The sequence below is a fragment of the Sceloporus undulatus genome, chromosome 1 (assembly GCF_019175285.1).
Source record: "Sceloporus undulatus isolate JIND9_A2432 ecotype Alabama chromosome 1, SceUnd_v1.1, whole genome shotgun sequence".
In the NCBI taxonomy this organism is placed as follows: Eukaryota; Metazoa; Chordata; class Lepidosauria; order Squamata; family Phrynosomatidae; genus Sceloporus; species Sceloporus undulatus.
In genome coordinates, this window is record NC_056522.1 from 56,098,601 (window position 1) to 56,115,602 (window position 17,002).

Sequence of the window (17,002 nt, forward strand, 5' to 3'; positions counted from 1 at the left end):
CTAGATAAATTTGTTTGATAATTTTATTATATAATTTTATAGTTTAATTTTATTATTCTTTCCTTCCCTCTGTCTATATGTGTAAGGAAACACTTTAGACTGTACACCTTTGGGCACAACCCACTTTTTCAGTTGTTGTATCTGTAAAGTGCTATATAAATTGATTGTGCTATATAAATAAAAAAATAAAAAAATAAATGAATGAATGAATAAAGTTCATCCTTCTGTCCATCCTACTTTTATATGAATGCATATTTAAAAAAAATAACGCCCTCAGATTCATGTAGCTTTGCATTAAATGTATATCATAAAATTCTACCCCTATTTATATGTGAATTTAAGTGAGTCTTTTTAAAAAATGCTTCAATGTAGGAGTGGATGGCAAGGGTTTATGAATGAATACAGGTTAAATTGACTGGTCCATCCTGTTGCAAGTAGTGCACATAGGTTTTGAGTAAATGTACCAGTTTGGAAATACAGCTTTTTTTAGACCACAACTCTCAGAATCCCCAGCCAGCATGAGGATTCTGGAAATCCTAAAGATGAGATGGACATATGGTTAGATTTGGCATTAGACAGTTCTTTTTTACATTCCTCTTACTTTTTTTCTGATGCAAGAAAATGGGTACCATCCAGTTATACTAAAATTATCTCCATTTGAAAACTTTTATTGTGTTGCTTTCTTCTCTCCCCCCACCCAACAATTTATGCCAAGTTCTTTTAACAAGTTCTCATGACTTCTACATTCCAGACTATTTATCATCTTCATTGCTTTCCTTTCAAGTCTTGCCAATTTACCCCCATTTCCCTTATAGCGCAGTGGAGAAACCTCAACCGAATTCTCTAGATGAGACTGGAGCACCACTGAAGAGAATGGAACTACAACTGAAACCTTGTAGATCATAGTCTTTGGCAGAGCATTTGCTCAGAGCTAATGAGGGATGTCCCAAATACAGCGGGCTATAAAGCACAGAAGCAAATCATAGTGGAGTACAGAGCATGAAGCATGTCCTTTATGGGAGAACCAGATATGCTTGGTTGACTGTCTTATTCATGCAGCTTTTATGTGATAAGTTTGGTCATGCATCTCCAAATGCAAAGTGGTTTTTTTTTTTCATTTTTGTACGTTTTGGCATCACATTGTTGGCTGTCTCATCCTTAATTTGCAGTAACTCCACACATTTTAGCAGAATAACTGCCTAACCAGGTGTTCTCTGCATTTGATACAAGAGCTGATAAATTGTAGTGGTTATAATGGGAAGCTGTGGGAAGCTTTCTCACCAAAATCCCTGCCAAAAACCTGTGCGGTGGCCATATATGTAATCAATCTGACAGCCTCAATCAGCCATCTGGGATATGGGGATAAGGATACTGGCCTGCATTACAGGGCTGTTGAAGGAATTACTGAGGCAATGTATCTGAAATATTCCAAAGAATTGAACTCCAGTTCCCATTAGTGTTGTTCATGTTCAGACCAAATGATCAACATCTTCAGGGCTGAAGTTTCCTTACCTGGAGTACATGGAATTATTATTGTATTTGTGTGTGTGCGTGTGTGTTTTAAAATAAATCCTATGAGAGATACTTTACTAGGGTTAGCATAAAACATTTTGTAGTCCACGGCAAAAGAAAAGATGGTGTTCTCTTCCATTTGCAGAATAAACTGAACTGACAGTTCAATTTTACTTCTGTACTGATTGTATAATGGACATGCATGATTCTTGCCTTCAGCTGAGGGCACTAAACTAGTTTACGGAGTAGAAGACACATCTCTGTTTACTTCCAGAATAGAATGGTTCAGTGGGATGGCTGAAGGAATGGCCAGAGGGATCCTGATTCCCACATCAGCACAGGATGGCCACATGAAAAAGAGGACAGGTTTTCTGTACCTTTTATAATGGTGTCAAAGAGGAAATTTCTTAGCAAGAGAAGTTTGAATGACAAACTGTGAGGGTGTATGGGCCTTCAAATTACCAGTTGATCTATGGATTCCATACGGTTTTCTTAAGCAAAGAATACTCAGAGGTGGTTTTGTCAGTTCCTGTCTCTGAAATATAGGCTACAGCACCTAGTACTCCTTGGTGGTTCTCCACTGAAGTACTAATCAGGCCTGATCCTGCTTAGCTTTTCAGATCAGATTGGGCCTGTTACCCACACCCGTTAAAATTCCCTCTCCATGCAGTCATTAAAGGTACAAGATCATTGCCCACTTTTTTCAGGTGGTCCAACTTCTATCCAAGGCTGTGGCTTCACTCTGCCCCACGGCAAAGCTGGCCTTGTAGTTTGTATTCATCCCTTCAAAGGAAGTTCATGTTTTTCACCTTTGTACAGCCAGGCAGAATGGGGCAGTGGGATACCAGCAGAGTAGTAGCAAAATGTATTTTAGCTTGTGTGCTGATGAGTGTGCATCACATTTCTACTCTACCATTGTTAAGTACGGACTTTATCACACAGAGGCAAATTGCTTAAATCCCATGCAAAAACAGGATTTTAAAATTCAGAAAACACCTGCAAATGCACAGAATCATAGAATCATAGAATCATAGAGTTGGAAGAGACCACTAGGGCCATCCAGTCCAACCCCCTGCCATGCAGGAAATCCAAATCAAAGCATCCCTGACAGATGGCCATCCAGCCTCTGTTTAAAGACCTCCAAGGAAGGAGACTCTATCACCCTCCGAGGGAGTGCATTCCATTGTCGAACAGCCCTAACTGTCAGGAAGTTCCTCCTAATGTTCAGGTGGAATCTCTTTTCCTGCAGCTTGCATCCATTGTTCCGGGTCCTGTTCTCTGGAGCAGCAGAAAACAAGCTTGCTCCCTCTTCAATATGACATCCCTTCAAATATTTAAACAGGGCGATCATATCACCTCTTAACCTTCTTTTCTCCAGGCTAAACATTCCCAGCTCCCTAAGTCGTTCCTCATAGGGCATGGTTTCCAGACCTTTCACCATTTTTGTCGCCCTCCTTTGGACACGCTCCAGTTTCTCAATGTCCTTTCTGGCGCCCAGAACTGGACACAATATTCTAGGTGGGGCCTGACCAAAGCAGAATACAGTGGCACTATTACTTCTCTTGATCTAGACACTATACTTCTATTGATGCAGCCTAAAATAGCATTGGCCTTTTTAGCTGCCGCATCACACTGTTCACTCATGTTCAACTTGTGGTCTACTTGGACTCCTAGATCCCTTTCACACGTAGTTTCATTCAGCCAGGTGTCACCCATCCTATATCTGTGCATTTTATTTTTCCGCCCTAAGTGCAATACCTTACATTTCTCCGTGTTGAATTTCATTTTGTTAGCTTTGGCCCAGCTTTCTAGTCTATTCAGGTCATTTTGAATCTTGATCCTGTCCTCTGGGGTATTAGCTATTCCCCCTAATTTGGTATCATCTGCAAATTTGATAAGTATGCTCCCAATTCTGTCATCCAGGTCATTGATAAAGATGTTGAATAGCACTGGGCCCAGGACAGAGCCCTGTGGGACCCCACTGGTCACTTTTCTCCAGGATGAAAAGGAGCCATTGTTGAGCACCCTTTGGGTTCGGCCGGTCAACCAATTACTAATCCATTTAACAGTTCCTTTGTCTAGCCCACATTTTACAAGCTTGTTTGCAAGAATGTCATGGGGAACTTTGTCAAAGGCCTTACTGAAATCAAGATATACTATATCCACAGGATTCCCTTCATCTACCAAGCTGGTAATTTTATCAAAGAAAGAGATCAGGTTTGTCTGGCATGACTTGTTTCTCTGAAACCCAAGTTGACTTTTTGTGATTATGGCATTGCCTTCTAGATGGTCACAGACTCTCTGTTTAATGATCTGCTCCAGAATCTTTCCTGGTATTGATTTCAGACTAACTGGACGATAATTGTTGGGATCCTCTTTTTTCCCCTTTTTGAAGATGGGGACAACGTTTGCCCTCCGCCAGTCTGCTGGGATCTCTCCTGTTTTCCAGGAGTTTTCAAAGATTATTGCCAATGGCTCCGATATTACATTTTCCAGTTCTTTTAATACCCTTGGATGGAGTACATCTGGTCCCGGAGACTTAAATTCATTTAGTTTAATAAGGTATTCCTCTACTATCTCTTTACTTATTCTGAGCTGAAATTCCTCTATTCTGTCCTCTGCTCCATTATCCTCAGGTTGAGCACCCTTTGCCTTTTCTGAGAAGACTGAGGCAAAGAAGGTGTTTAGTAATTCTGCCTTTTCTCTGTCTTCTGTTAGCATCTTGCCATCTTCTCCATGCAGTGGCCCTACCGTTTCCTTCTTCTTCCTTTTGCTGCGGACATATCCAAAAAAGCCTTTTTTATTGTTCTTAACCTCTCTAGCAAGCCTGAGTTCATTCTGCGCTTTAGCTTTTCTGACTTTACCCCTACACATGCCTGCTATTTCTTTGAATTCCTTTTTTGTGATTTCCCCCTTTTTCCATTTCTTATACATGTTCCGTTTCAAACTTAGCTCGGTTGAAAGTTCCTTAGTCATCCATCCTGGTTTCTTGAGACACCTCCCGTTTTTCTTTCTCACTGGAACTGTTTGAAATTGTGCCTTCAGTATCTCCCTTTTGAGAAAGTCCCATCCGTCCTGAACTCCTTTATCTTTTAGTATTTCTGACCATGGAATTGCCCTCAATACTTCTCTAAGTTTACTGAAATTCGCTCTCCTAAAGTCTAGGATGCGTGTCTGACTATGCCTGGCTTCTCCTTTCCACTGTATTACAAACTCCAGGAGAACATGGTCACTTCCACCTAATGATCCCACCACTTGCAACCCATTAACCAAGTCATCCTTGTTGGTTAGGATCAGATCTAAAATAGCTGACCCCCTTGTTGCCTCTTCCACCTTTTGGACCATGAAATTGTCTTCCAGGCAAGTGAGGAATTTGCTAGGCCTTGAGGATTTTGCTGAGTTTGACTTCCAACAAATATCAGGATAGTTGAAGTCGCCCATCACTACTACATCTCTCTTTTCTGACTGTGTGGTCATCTGTTCTAGAAAGATATCATCCAATTCCTCAGTCTGACTTGGGGGTCTGTAGTAGACTCCCACCGTAACATCCTTGTTGTTTCCCTCCCCTTTAATTTTTACCCAGATGCTCTCCACCTGGCTTCCATGATTGATGTCCTGGATCTCTTCACTGGTGTAAATATCTCTGACATATAGTGCTATTCCTCCGCCTTTCCTGTTTGGCCTATTTCTCTTAATAAGGTTATACCCCTCTATTTCCACATTCCAATCATGAGACTCATCCCACCAGGTTTCAGTGATGCCTATTATATCATATTTGCTTTGTTGTACTAGGAGTTCGAGTTCATCTTGCTTATTTCCCATGCTCTGTGCATTAGTGTAGAGACATCGCAGACCATGGTTCCCTTTTACTTGCTGCCTGTGCAAGTTTTTTTGCCTCCCACTGTTGGGTCCTTGCACTTTTTTTCTTGTTTCCTCTATGTCAGTTTGACTATTTTCGCCATCCCTTTCGCCTTCCTTAATATTGTCTCCCTTCCCCTCGGAACTCAGTTTAAAGCCCTCCTGATCAAGTTCTTGAGACTGTTGGCAAAAGCATTTCTTCCAACTGGCGTGAGATGCAACCCGTCTGTTGCAAGAAGTCCCTCCTCATGGAACCGCAGCCCATGATTGAAGAATCCAAATCCTTCTCGGCGGCACCATCTGCGAAGCCAGTTGTTCACATCCGCTATTTTCCTCTCCCTTCCTGGACCATGCCCTTCAACTGGCAGAAGAGACGAGATGACAACCTGTACATCCATTCCTTTCAGCTTCCTACCAAGCACCTCGTAATCCCTTTTGATGTTCTGAAGGCTGTGTCTTGCAGTATCATTAGTTCCCACGTGGACCAAAAGGAAGGGGTATTTGTCAGTAGGCTTAACTAGTCTTGTCAGCCTCTCTGATGTTTTCAGATGCGTTTGCTTGAAAGAAAAATAATGTGAAAATAACCTGAATGGAAAGTTAATCTTTCTTCTTTTTTGTTGTTTTTGTCAACTTTCTATTTAGGTTATTTTTGCGTTATTTCTCTTTTGGGGAAATGTCATCTGAAAAACATCCCACATTTGTGGGTTTTTTCTACTTTTAAATCTAGTTTATGCCCAGGATTTATCCAGTGTGATAAAGTTCTATGTGTTTTTCCTTTTGCAAAAGGCCATTTACATTTGTAATTTTCTCCCCATCCTGTTGTCACTGTGATTCTCCCCTTTTTTCTTTTAGTTATTCCTTTTAAAACCAAGTTAATGTTGTCAACCACAAGTATATTAGAAAAAAAACCCAGATGTTCCATCCACTTTCTCTATTTGAAGTCACGGAGAAAGAGGAGCTGTTTAAACATAGCAGAAACCTCCTCAAGGTCCACCATCAAATATCATTCTAGCACAATCCTTCTGCATTTCAATAAAACTTGCTCTGGGGTAGTTCTTATTGGGCAGAACAGCCCTTTAAGAAGTTACCATAAGGAACCCTGAGGAAGCCATCCATTAAAACAGAGAGCAAAGCTATATCTGTACCAGATGTTGGGTTTTTTGGCATGATTTTTATCCTAACAATCTAGAGAAAGCGGGTCCCATTAATATCTCATCATGTGTCCTGTCATGATTAATTTTAGTTCTGAAAAAGATCAAAAATTAAACCTATATCCATTATGTGCTCCATGTATGCAGTTCAGCATGCTGAATGAATCCCCTTGATATGTTTTTCACTGAAACATTTCTACAACTGCCTATGTAGAAAAACACAATCTAAGCAGAAATGTTTGGCAAATTTACTCCCTTAAAAATAATAAATCCAAACAGTTTGCAGAGAATAACTCCAGCGGCTTCTTTGTGCATTTACTGTGTGCTTGTTTGTTTGTTGCTGTATCTCCACTCCATCCTTTTATGTTTTATAACAATTTGGAGATAAAGCAGTCCAATAAAGATCTGTTTTCCATCAACCTCTTCATGTTTGGGATCAAGTAATTTTCTTTCCTGTGGCTGTCAAAGAGAATTAATGGCTAGAAGCTTCAGTTAGAAACAAGCACTCCAATTTCTCTTAATGTGCGGTGATCAGATTGTTGTCCAATGCAGATTTGTCTCTCTGTCTGGGAAAATCTGCCAGTTTGATGAATTGGCCACAACCCAGGTAGCACCCGAAGCAGCATTAAAACCATGTGGCTTTTTCTGACTTACTACTTCGCTCACTGCCTTCTCCAGTGATTGCACCTATTTTTTTTTTTAAAAAAACTTTCTGGTTCTTCTTTTGATTCACGATTGCTGAAGAAGGGGAGAGGGTGGAAATAATACAAAGGACAATCAATTGGCAAGAAAAAGGCCACAGCTTTATTGAATACAGCAAACAAGTGGAAAGAAGGTTGGCCTGAAAGCATTAGGTCTGGATTTGACATCCACCAACCCGTGTTGGTCGATGAACTGAAATGCCTGGTCACGGCCAGGCTTTGGAATGACAGAGGGGTAACCGGCTTAAAGTATGACCGCTACTTGAGGAGCCGTTATGTGCAAATGCGCATCTTCACCTCATGTCACCGGGGAATGTTGGTGCATGACAGGTTGTTGGCATGCAGCAGGTTGGTGTATATCAGGTTGCTGGTGTGCAGCTGGTTGGAGCATGTCCAAGCAGTAGTAACAGACTTCTACTTTTGAATCCTATTTGAAAAGCAGGAGTGGAAGATGCTGAAACCTCCTCTTGCTTTCTCTGTATTTTCTTCCATATTCATTCTCCTTCTCTATTTCTGCACTTTGATTTATGCTATCAGTAAACCTAGTAAGGAGGGCAATCACTGGGTAAAGAGACAGTGAAAAGTGGCTGGGTGGGGGCCAGGTAAAAATATTTTTGGGCCGTTAGGTTTTTTCAAACTGATGAGGGTTGGGATTTTAAATGCTGTGCAATTCAGACATCAAGGTTTATACAGAATTTTTAATAATTTTAAATATTTTTAATGTGGAATGTTTTAACTTTCTAAATAGTTTAATTGTTTTTTAACCTTTATATTTATACTTTTTATTTATTTATAATTAATGCTTTTGTATTGTTTTTAATATGTACTGTTTTAAATTTAGTGGCTGCTGTCTTCAGTCCCTATATTGGTGGAAAAGTCAGATATAAAACAACAACAACAATGGCCCTGAGTACAGCAGCTGTTAAGGAAGTAAGTTTTGGAAAAAAATAGGCTGCTCCAGACCCAGCAGTTTGTATTTTTTCCATCACCACCACCATGTGTACCTGGAGAAAGTGCCATCACTATCATATTCCATCAGTATGATTCTGGCCATTTTAGGAATCCCAGGTTTTATCCTGTCAAGGGACAGAGCAGACCAGATCTTGGGAGAAATTACATTTTTGGTCTATATTCCCCAGAGTCCCTCAGCCAGCAGTTCTAGTTTCCAAACAGTAATTTTCCCAAGTTTTGGAGCAGACAGAGCTGCTTGGTTTAATCAAGGGTATTATGTCATAAGCCTTCAGACCACACCATGGAACCACACAGTGGATCTAGATTTATATGTGTTTATTGTTTTCAGAGCAGACATTCCAAAACTTGCTGTGTTTCAGTCAAGCATAATACCAAAATAAATCTGCAGAATAATAGTATCATGTCTCCACCACAGTAGTTTATAAAACTACAGTTTATAACTGTATCACTCCAAGTGCGAGAGCTGACTAGGGCAAGATATGTGTGGGCCATTCGTCACTACCTCTCTGGTGTGGCATTGCTGTTTACACCGCCTCTGCTTGGGCCATTTCTCTGCTGAAAATCTCTCCCCTCACCCACCCTTTTATCAAAGATCTAGGCCTGATGCTTCTGGTAAGTGTCTAGTTTTAACTTCAGAGAAGTGACAAGAGGGAAATAACAGGTCTCAGCTAAACAAGCGTTTTGTTTTTGCAAGTGCCCTCCCAAACATATAGCTTCCTTAACCAGCTCTCACTTGGCCGGGAGGCCGAGGCATTGACTAGGTGCTGGTACCAATTAGCAGCCTGAAACAGAGGTTATTACAGGACAAGCTCTGTTTAACTTAACTGCTAACAGACTGGCTCTGTCAGCTGGAAGAAATCACAGGCAAACAAACTTAATGGCAGCCTGAGGGGAGCAGTGTGTGTGTTGAACAGTGCTTTCCCTTCCCTGTAAGACCTTTGTTTCATAAATATGTAAGCCTCCTTGGAAAACATGTGTATCAGGGAGAGTCTTAGAACCATTCAAGCTAAAGAGTAGCGTGTATGCAATTGATCCAAGCTTTGCTGAGTGACGTGAGAGTTTCCAAAATCCTCAGCTTTTGACACCCTGTTCCTGGGTTGGGTTTGCAGCCACAGATGGATGAAAATGGAACAGGTGCTTAGCATGGCACTGGCTGTTGGGCCAGTTAGGGATAGCCAAAATAAAATTTAAATTTAAAAACAAATGAACAGAACAGGGCTTTTTTTGACGTAACCCAGAACCCTTGTAAAGCAGACTTTCCAATCATGGGCAGTTTTAGGACATGTTGGCATGTCAAGCCGAATACTTGGATGTTTGGAGTAGAGATAGCACCACCTACTACCACGTCCCCTCTCTTTCATATATCTGGTGTCATATGTGAGAAAAGTTTGCATCATTCTGACCTGCAACTAACTGGCCTATCATCTGGATATGGTTCTGAACTTGGCTGATAGTGTTCTTGCATTACTGACCTTCTGTTTAACAATGCAAAAAGAAAAACAGAAGACAAAGCTGAAATCCTGATAGAAACTGGCTTAGTAGAAATCTGAGGCATCAGAGATAAAGGGCAAATTGCACTCCTAAGAGATCTCCTGGTGCACCCTTGGGGCAAATCAGTTATTGTCTGGGTTAGGGCATAGAGTTGTGCCTTTGCACCTTCTGACTTTCACTACACTGCAGAGGGAAAATGTTGTGTAAAGAGGACTGGACGTCTCCTTACATAACAATGGGAAAAGATCTGCTAGTGTGACCCACAGTTATGCTAGCATAAAGCTCCCAGAAGATTTTGTCCTAAGGCTTAACCTGGGTCATTCTAGTCAAGAAGAGTAGAAAAGAATAGAACAGAAGTGGGAAATCCACTGACATCTATTTCCTTTGGAGGAAAAATAATCCAAATACAGACTTGGCTGTGGCCAGAAAACTGTCTTCTGTTTGGCAGCTTCTCTTAGCCACAACTCATTGAGAATATGGCACCATTTCCCATCCTTCTAAGGTCTGTCAGTCTGAAAGTCAAATATAGCGGTTGTTCCTGCATTCTGCTTTGCCTGTCTCTTGTCCCCCCCCCCCCGAATGTTATTAACAAAGAGTCAAAGAACAGGAACCAGCATTTCAATCATGTTTTAATAGTAGTTGTCTGGGTATACTGTATATTTTCCCCCTACTGTCTCAGTCCTTCTGCAAGTGTAGGGCTAGAAATGGGTTCGGACCTAAAGCTTTTTGTCCTGCTGTCTATTTAATGTCTGTGCCACCAATCAAATGATAGCTTACATGTGTGTACATTGCACAAAGGGGATCATATTGTGGGAACTGCAGCTTAGGGCTGCCATAATTGTCCACTTTTACCAGGGACAAAATGTAGGACAAATTCAAGACCAAACTGTAGGGCAACTGCAGGACAAAACTCAGCTCAAAATGTAGGACATTTAAGGTCCACCATTTTTCTTCAATGTCCTACATTTTGGGCTGAGTTTTGTCCTGCAGTTGTCCTACAGTTTGGTCTTGAATTTGTTCCACATTTTGTCTCTGGTAAAAGTGGACAATTGCGCCACTTCCCCAACCACTTTAATCCAACTTTGGGAATGGTAGTCCAAAAAAGACTTTTTCAAGAGTCTATGCAAAGAGGATACCTAGGAGCAATCTTGATGGTCCAAGTCAACCTGCCATTCCAAGACTTAAGCAAACGAATAATGATCAATATCAGTGAATATATGCTATCCCTTTCAGGAAAAGAGCTAAAACACATTAAAACACACTAACTCTACAGATAGAAAACTGTGAACCCTACCACTGCCTTTTGCTAATGTACTGATATGAGCTTTGTTAGTGATAACATCTGATACATAGAAAGGACAACTTGGGAAAAAATACTTTTTGGACTACAGCTCCCAGAATCCCCAGCCAGCATGACCATGCTAGCAGGGAATTTTAGGACCTGGAGTCCAGAAAGTAACTTTTCGTAGTTCAGAGGACATAAGCATTCTCCTCCTAATTAAATTTGCTATGTAGCATATCATAAAACATAGTGCAGAGATTCCCTAACATTGGTCCTCCAGGTATTTCAGACTTAAATTCTCAGAAGCCCTCACTAGCTTGGGCAGCAACTAGGAATTCTGGGAGCTGGAGTCAAAAACATCTGAAGTACCAAAATTTGGAAACTACTGGCATAGTGAGTGTAGACAGAGAGGAAAAAAAGGAAGGAAGGAAGGAAGGAAGGAAGGAAGGAAGGAAGGAAGGAAGGATTAGAATTCCCAGGAAAGGAGAGGCCTTTCTTTCTTTCTTTCTTTCTTTCTTTCTTTCTTTCTTTCTTCCTTCCTTCTTTGCCTTGTTCTCTAGATCTGGAGATGGTGGAGGCAGAAAAATACTTTAGGACTGGAATCAAATAGCTCCAGGCCAAGGTGATATTTAAACAAAAAAGAGGGCACCCATACATGATACATCTCAGGCCTTAAGATATAATGGAATTAGCCTTAGGGTAAGTAGATGTGTTGTATGTATGAAACAGAAGCCAGAGGTGGGAGTGGAAAGGTTTAAGGAGTTTCACCAGGGCTCTAGGCAAAAGAAGGTATATTCAATGCAGGGCAAGAGAGATTTGTTCTTGTGTTTGCTGCCTTCCTTTCCATTGGTTATCATTTCTAGGAGGGGGGGAGGAGAGAGAATTCTATATTAAATCAGTGGAAAAAGCACTCTGAATAGAAATTTCTTCTTCCACACACACTCACTTGAAGAAAAGTACTTCATCCTCCAAAGGGTTAAGGGAAGACTCCACTGTTACCAAAATATTTCCACTAGGGAGCAGGAGCAGACCAATAATTCTAGATAACTAAAGTCATATATCCTGACAACCTCCAAATGAAAAGTCCACATCACCTCCACTGATAATGAGCAAGATCACTGTTTTGTTCTGAAAAGAGAAATGCCATGTCTAACCCCCTATCAGATGGCTGATTTTTTTCTCCCCCAGCTGCCTAACTTGCAAGTGTTATTCCTCAGTTCTGCCTTAGTATTAGCTGATTGACATTTTAAAATGTCTTATCTATAACAATCATCAATAGGGGTGAGCAACTGTTGCCACTATGGATGTTATTAGACTAAACCTCCCATCATCACTCACTATTTAATATTCTGGTTTGGGCTGCTGGGCGTTGTAGTTAAAAAAAGAAGCAAAACAATTCTAGAGGAGCATAGTTGCTAACCCCAATCTAGAGATTTTTTTCAGAATACAAAAGTACTCTTAATGCTCATTCACATGCTGTAAAGTAGGTCCCAGAGAGCCAGTGTGCTGTAGTGGTTTGAGCATTGGACTATGACTCTGGAGATCAGGGTTTGATTCCTTGCTTGGTCATGCAAACCCACTCGGTGACCTTGGGTAAGGCACACACTCTCAACCTCAGAAACCCTTGTGATAAGTTCGCCATAGGTTTGCCATAAGTCAGATGTGACTTGAAGGCACAGAACAAGATAGGTTCCAACTTTGTAAAAGGGATCAGGAGGTGAAAAGGCAATACTATGATGAGGTATAGCTGAACCGAAATCTCAGGGTGAAACTATATGATGGTGTTAACATATATTTAGAAGAGTCTGCTTGTTACAACACGTGATTTTCCTCATTTGTGTATATTGCATTTAGTGTACTTTATTTTGCAATTGGTATTTGGAAGGTCAACAACGACCAGTCCAATGTGGGAGGACAAGAATATTTGCAAACATTCTTTACATCATTAGCAAGAATGCAAAGTAGTGGATAGTCTTTGAGGAGCTGGTTGGGGAGGAACAAAAAAGGCATATTAGCTGAGGAAAACTCAGTTGACGCAACCAGAAAAAGTCCATCTGTATATTGCTAGAACCTGGGATTGGATTACACCTGTTGCAGTTTTTTCTTAAACCAAACCAAGATTTCATTAAATGGGAGTAAATAACTTACAATGTGGACATAGTCCAAATATATAGTGTGAATAAAAATAAACATTTGGGTGGTTTCTACTCATTATATATTCTGTCAGAGTTAAATTTCTGCTTAAGAATGTGAGTGATGGCATTCTTTCTAACTCACCACAAAGTCACTTTCATGCCTTTATTTTTCTCTTTAGCATACGGTAGATTCTGTGAGGAGGAGAATAATCTCAGAAGGCTCATCAAGACATAGCGCCTTATAGCACTTGAAACAGGAGCTCCAATTCGAAGCAGCGGGGGGAGCAGAGTCACTTCAGATCCAAGGCAATTCACGTGATGTATTATCAAACCTGAGGAACAAAATTGTGGTCTCTACTTGGGCAAAGCGGAGTGAGTGCACGTTGTATTACCACACCAGAGGGATTCAGCGATTCGAATTGGCATCCTTGCGTATGCTCAGTGGGGCTCTGGATGCTGTCATCCTTCCCTGCCCCCTCCTTTGCTGTCATCCTTCATCGGGGTGAAGGAGGAGGCAAGGGATGATGGGACAGGTGGCAGGGTGTCAGAGGGGGTGAGATCGGGGTGAAGGAGGGGGCAGGGGATGATGGGACAGGTCGCAGGGTGTCAGAGGGGGTGAGATCGGGGTGAAGGAGGGGGCAGGGTATGATGGGACAGGTCGTAGGGTGTCAAAGGGGGCAAGATCAGGGTGAAGGAGGAGGCAGGGGATGATGGGGACAGGTGGCAGAATGGCAGAGGGGGTGGGATTGGGGTGAAGGAGGAGGCGGGATGATGGGAAAGGTGGCAGGGGGTCACTGGAGGTGAGATCGGGGTGAAGCAGCAGGCAGGGGATGATGGAACAGGTCGCAGGGTGGTAGAGGGGTGAAGGAGGAGGCAGGGGCTGATGGGACAGGTGGCAGGGGGGACGAGACCGGGGTGAAGAAGGAGACAGGGGATGATTGGGCAGGTGGCAGGGTGCCAGAGGGTGCGAGATCGGGGTGAAAGAGGAGGCAGGGGATGATTGGGCAGATGGCAGGGTGGCAGAGGGTGCAAGATCGGGGTGAAGAAGCAGGCAGGGGATGGGACAGGTCGCAGGGGTCACTGGGGGTGAGATCGGGGTGATCTTCCACACCAGACCAATTCGAAGTGAAATCGAAGTGAGCTTGGAAACAATTTTTGTGAATTCGCTAACTCCACAAAAATGAGGAGTCACTCTGAATAGATTGTGGATCCGCCTCGGAATAACCCCCCCTCCCATAGAAAGCAATCATGTCTGATAATACATCACGTTATAGCGTGAATACGCATGGCTGGATCCGCAGTGACTCCGGATCTGAGCTGCAAACTCCCTCGTGTGATAAGGCCCATAGCCTCAGGTCTTGATGGGAATTACAGCTATAGATACCAGGATTTTCCCCCCCCAGTGTCCCAGTGATGTACTACTTGTCCTGGTTCATTTGTCATAAATTTTCAGGGCAAGCCATGACTCTTTGTACCCAGGGCAAAAGGTTAGATTTTTTGATATAGGCAGAGGTAAAAGTTCCACCTCTGTTTCCATTGTCTGGGGGGGGGGGAGACATCCACGCTGCTGAACTAAAGCAGTTTGACACCACTTTAACTGCCATGGCTCTATCCTACAGAATCCTGGGATTTGTACAGTGGGCCCTTTGTATCCACTGCAATTTGGTTCCAGGACCCCCAGGATATCAAAATCCCATTAAATGCAATGGCATAATAAAATGGTGTCCCTTATGTAAAATGGCAAAATCAAGCTTTGCTTTTTGGAATATATATATATATATATATATATATATATATATATATATATATTCAAACAGTTGATGGTTGAATCCATGGATAAAGAATCTCTGGATACAGAAGCACCAGACCTCTTGTCAGACCAGGCTGAATAACTCACCAAAAATACAAATCCCAGGATTCCACAGGATGGAGCCATGATAATTAAAGTGGTGTCAGACTGCTTTATTTTGCTGGGTGGAAAGTGTATTGGTTTAATTTGTATCTCATGTCCAAGACCTAGAACTGATGTGTTGAATGGGAATGTGACCTTTTCCACAGAGATTCTCCCCTGACTTTACCTCTGCCATAACATTTCTGGGAAGGGGAAGAAATCCTGGGTATGCCATGTCAGGGATGATGGGAGTTGTAGCTCTTCACCTCTGGCTCTAACTCACCACCTTGTTATGCACCGGCGCTGACCAGTTTTGGCCAGTGGTTAAAGCTTTGCTCTAAAGCAGCAGAGTTTCAGAGAATAGGCTGAAGACCCTGACAAACTCTCCAAGCCTTCTCACTCTTGCTCCACAGAAGTCTTCACACTTCTCCAGGTTCCTGCTGGCTCTTGTATTTGCACCCAAGACACCAGACAACTCAGTAGTCTTATATAAAAGATCTACTTTATTCTACTATATACAATACTAATGCCCTACAAATCACAATCTCCAAACTACTCACACAACTACCCACAAAATACATTGGCAATCATAGCAATTATTATAGCCATTGTAAAACACCACCCACTTAGTCAGTTTCCACCCAGTGGGCATGTACATCCATTTTGATTGGTTCTCATAGTTCAACCCATACTTAAGGATTTCACCTTGTACACTTAATGATTCTCAGGTGTTTTCAATTATACATTCTACATTTCTGTCCTTGGCATTTAGGACTGCTAAATTACATTAGCTTTTACACCTGTGTGGCTTCTTAATTGCTTTTGCTTAGTCACTGTGATTCTCACATACATGTTTTATTTCCATCACTGTATATCCCATGTTGCATTTTCCTTAACATGCCATACTTCAAGCAGGAGAGAGAGAGAGAGCGAAAGAAAGAAAGAGATAGAGATGTGGAGATGAGAACAACTGTCATAAGAGAAGAAACTCAGGAACAGAATAGCCTGACATTTACCAGCACTATTGGCTGTCTAAAGGTACACTCATTTGCGTTGTTTTCATGTCCAAGGCATCCAGATGATTTCCATGAAAATTAGTGGAATCAGATGAAATAAAGATGAATATTTAATTTTAATGTTCCTTTTTTAAAAAATATCTAATTTCTATCCTGCCTTTCTCCCAATATGGACTCAGAGATGTCGGTCCCTTCAGAGAAGATTGGTCCACCAACTTTCAGTTGTCTAGGTTGAAGGAGCTTTTGCAAAATCATCCCTTGCCGTTTAGTGGGGATTCCTCCTTCAAATAAAGTTGGTGGCTAGAGTTTTTTAGTAGGAAATTGTTAAGAAAAGTGCAAATGCCATAGACATGACTTGTTTAAGTAACCTTAATATTTTCAGAAGGGTTGGCTCAGTATAAGGATTTTCACTTTTTTTGGGGGGGGGGGACAGTAGGGATTAATCCTATTTCCTGAACACACACACACACACACACACACACACACACACACACACACACTTACAGATTGTATAAAACTAGCCAAAAATCTACTGAGGGGAAGACAAAGAAATGGATCCATTTTCTCAAGTTGGAGCATTCATATAGGTGTCACTAGGCAAGAAATCTCCAAAATTTCAGAAGGATAGGTGCAGCATTCAGGAATTTAATGTTCATTAAATTAAAAAAAGACAACTTAAGATATTTTTGTGTTTAGCTCTACTGGTACTAATGTCACGGTGGCAATATGTGGGGTGGATATTGTGATAATAGGATGGAGTAGTAGAATGGTGGTGGAACAGACAGTTGCAATAGAAAGTAAATTGAGCCATAGAACTACAGAATCAAGAGTTGCAAGGCACAGCAAGAGCCATCTAGTTCAACCCTCTGCTATAGCCATAACTAAACTACTCCCAAAAGCTGACCATCCAACCTTTGTTTAAAGTCCTCCAATGAAGGAGAGTTCACCACCTTCTGAGGCAATATATTCCATTGTCCAACAGCTCTTACAGTA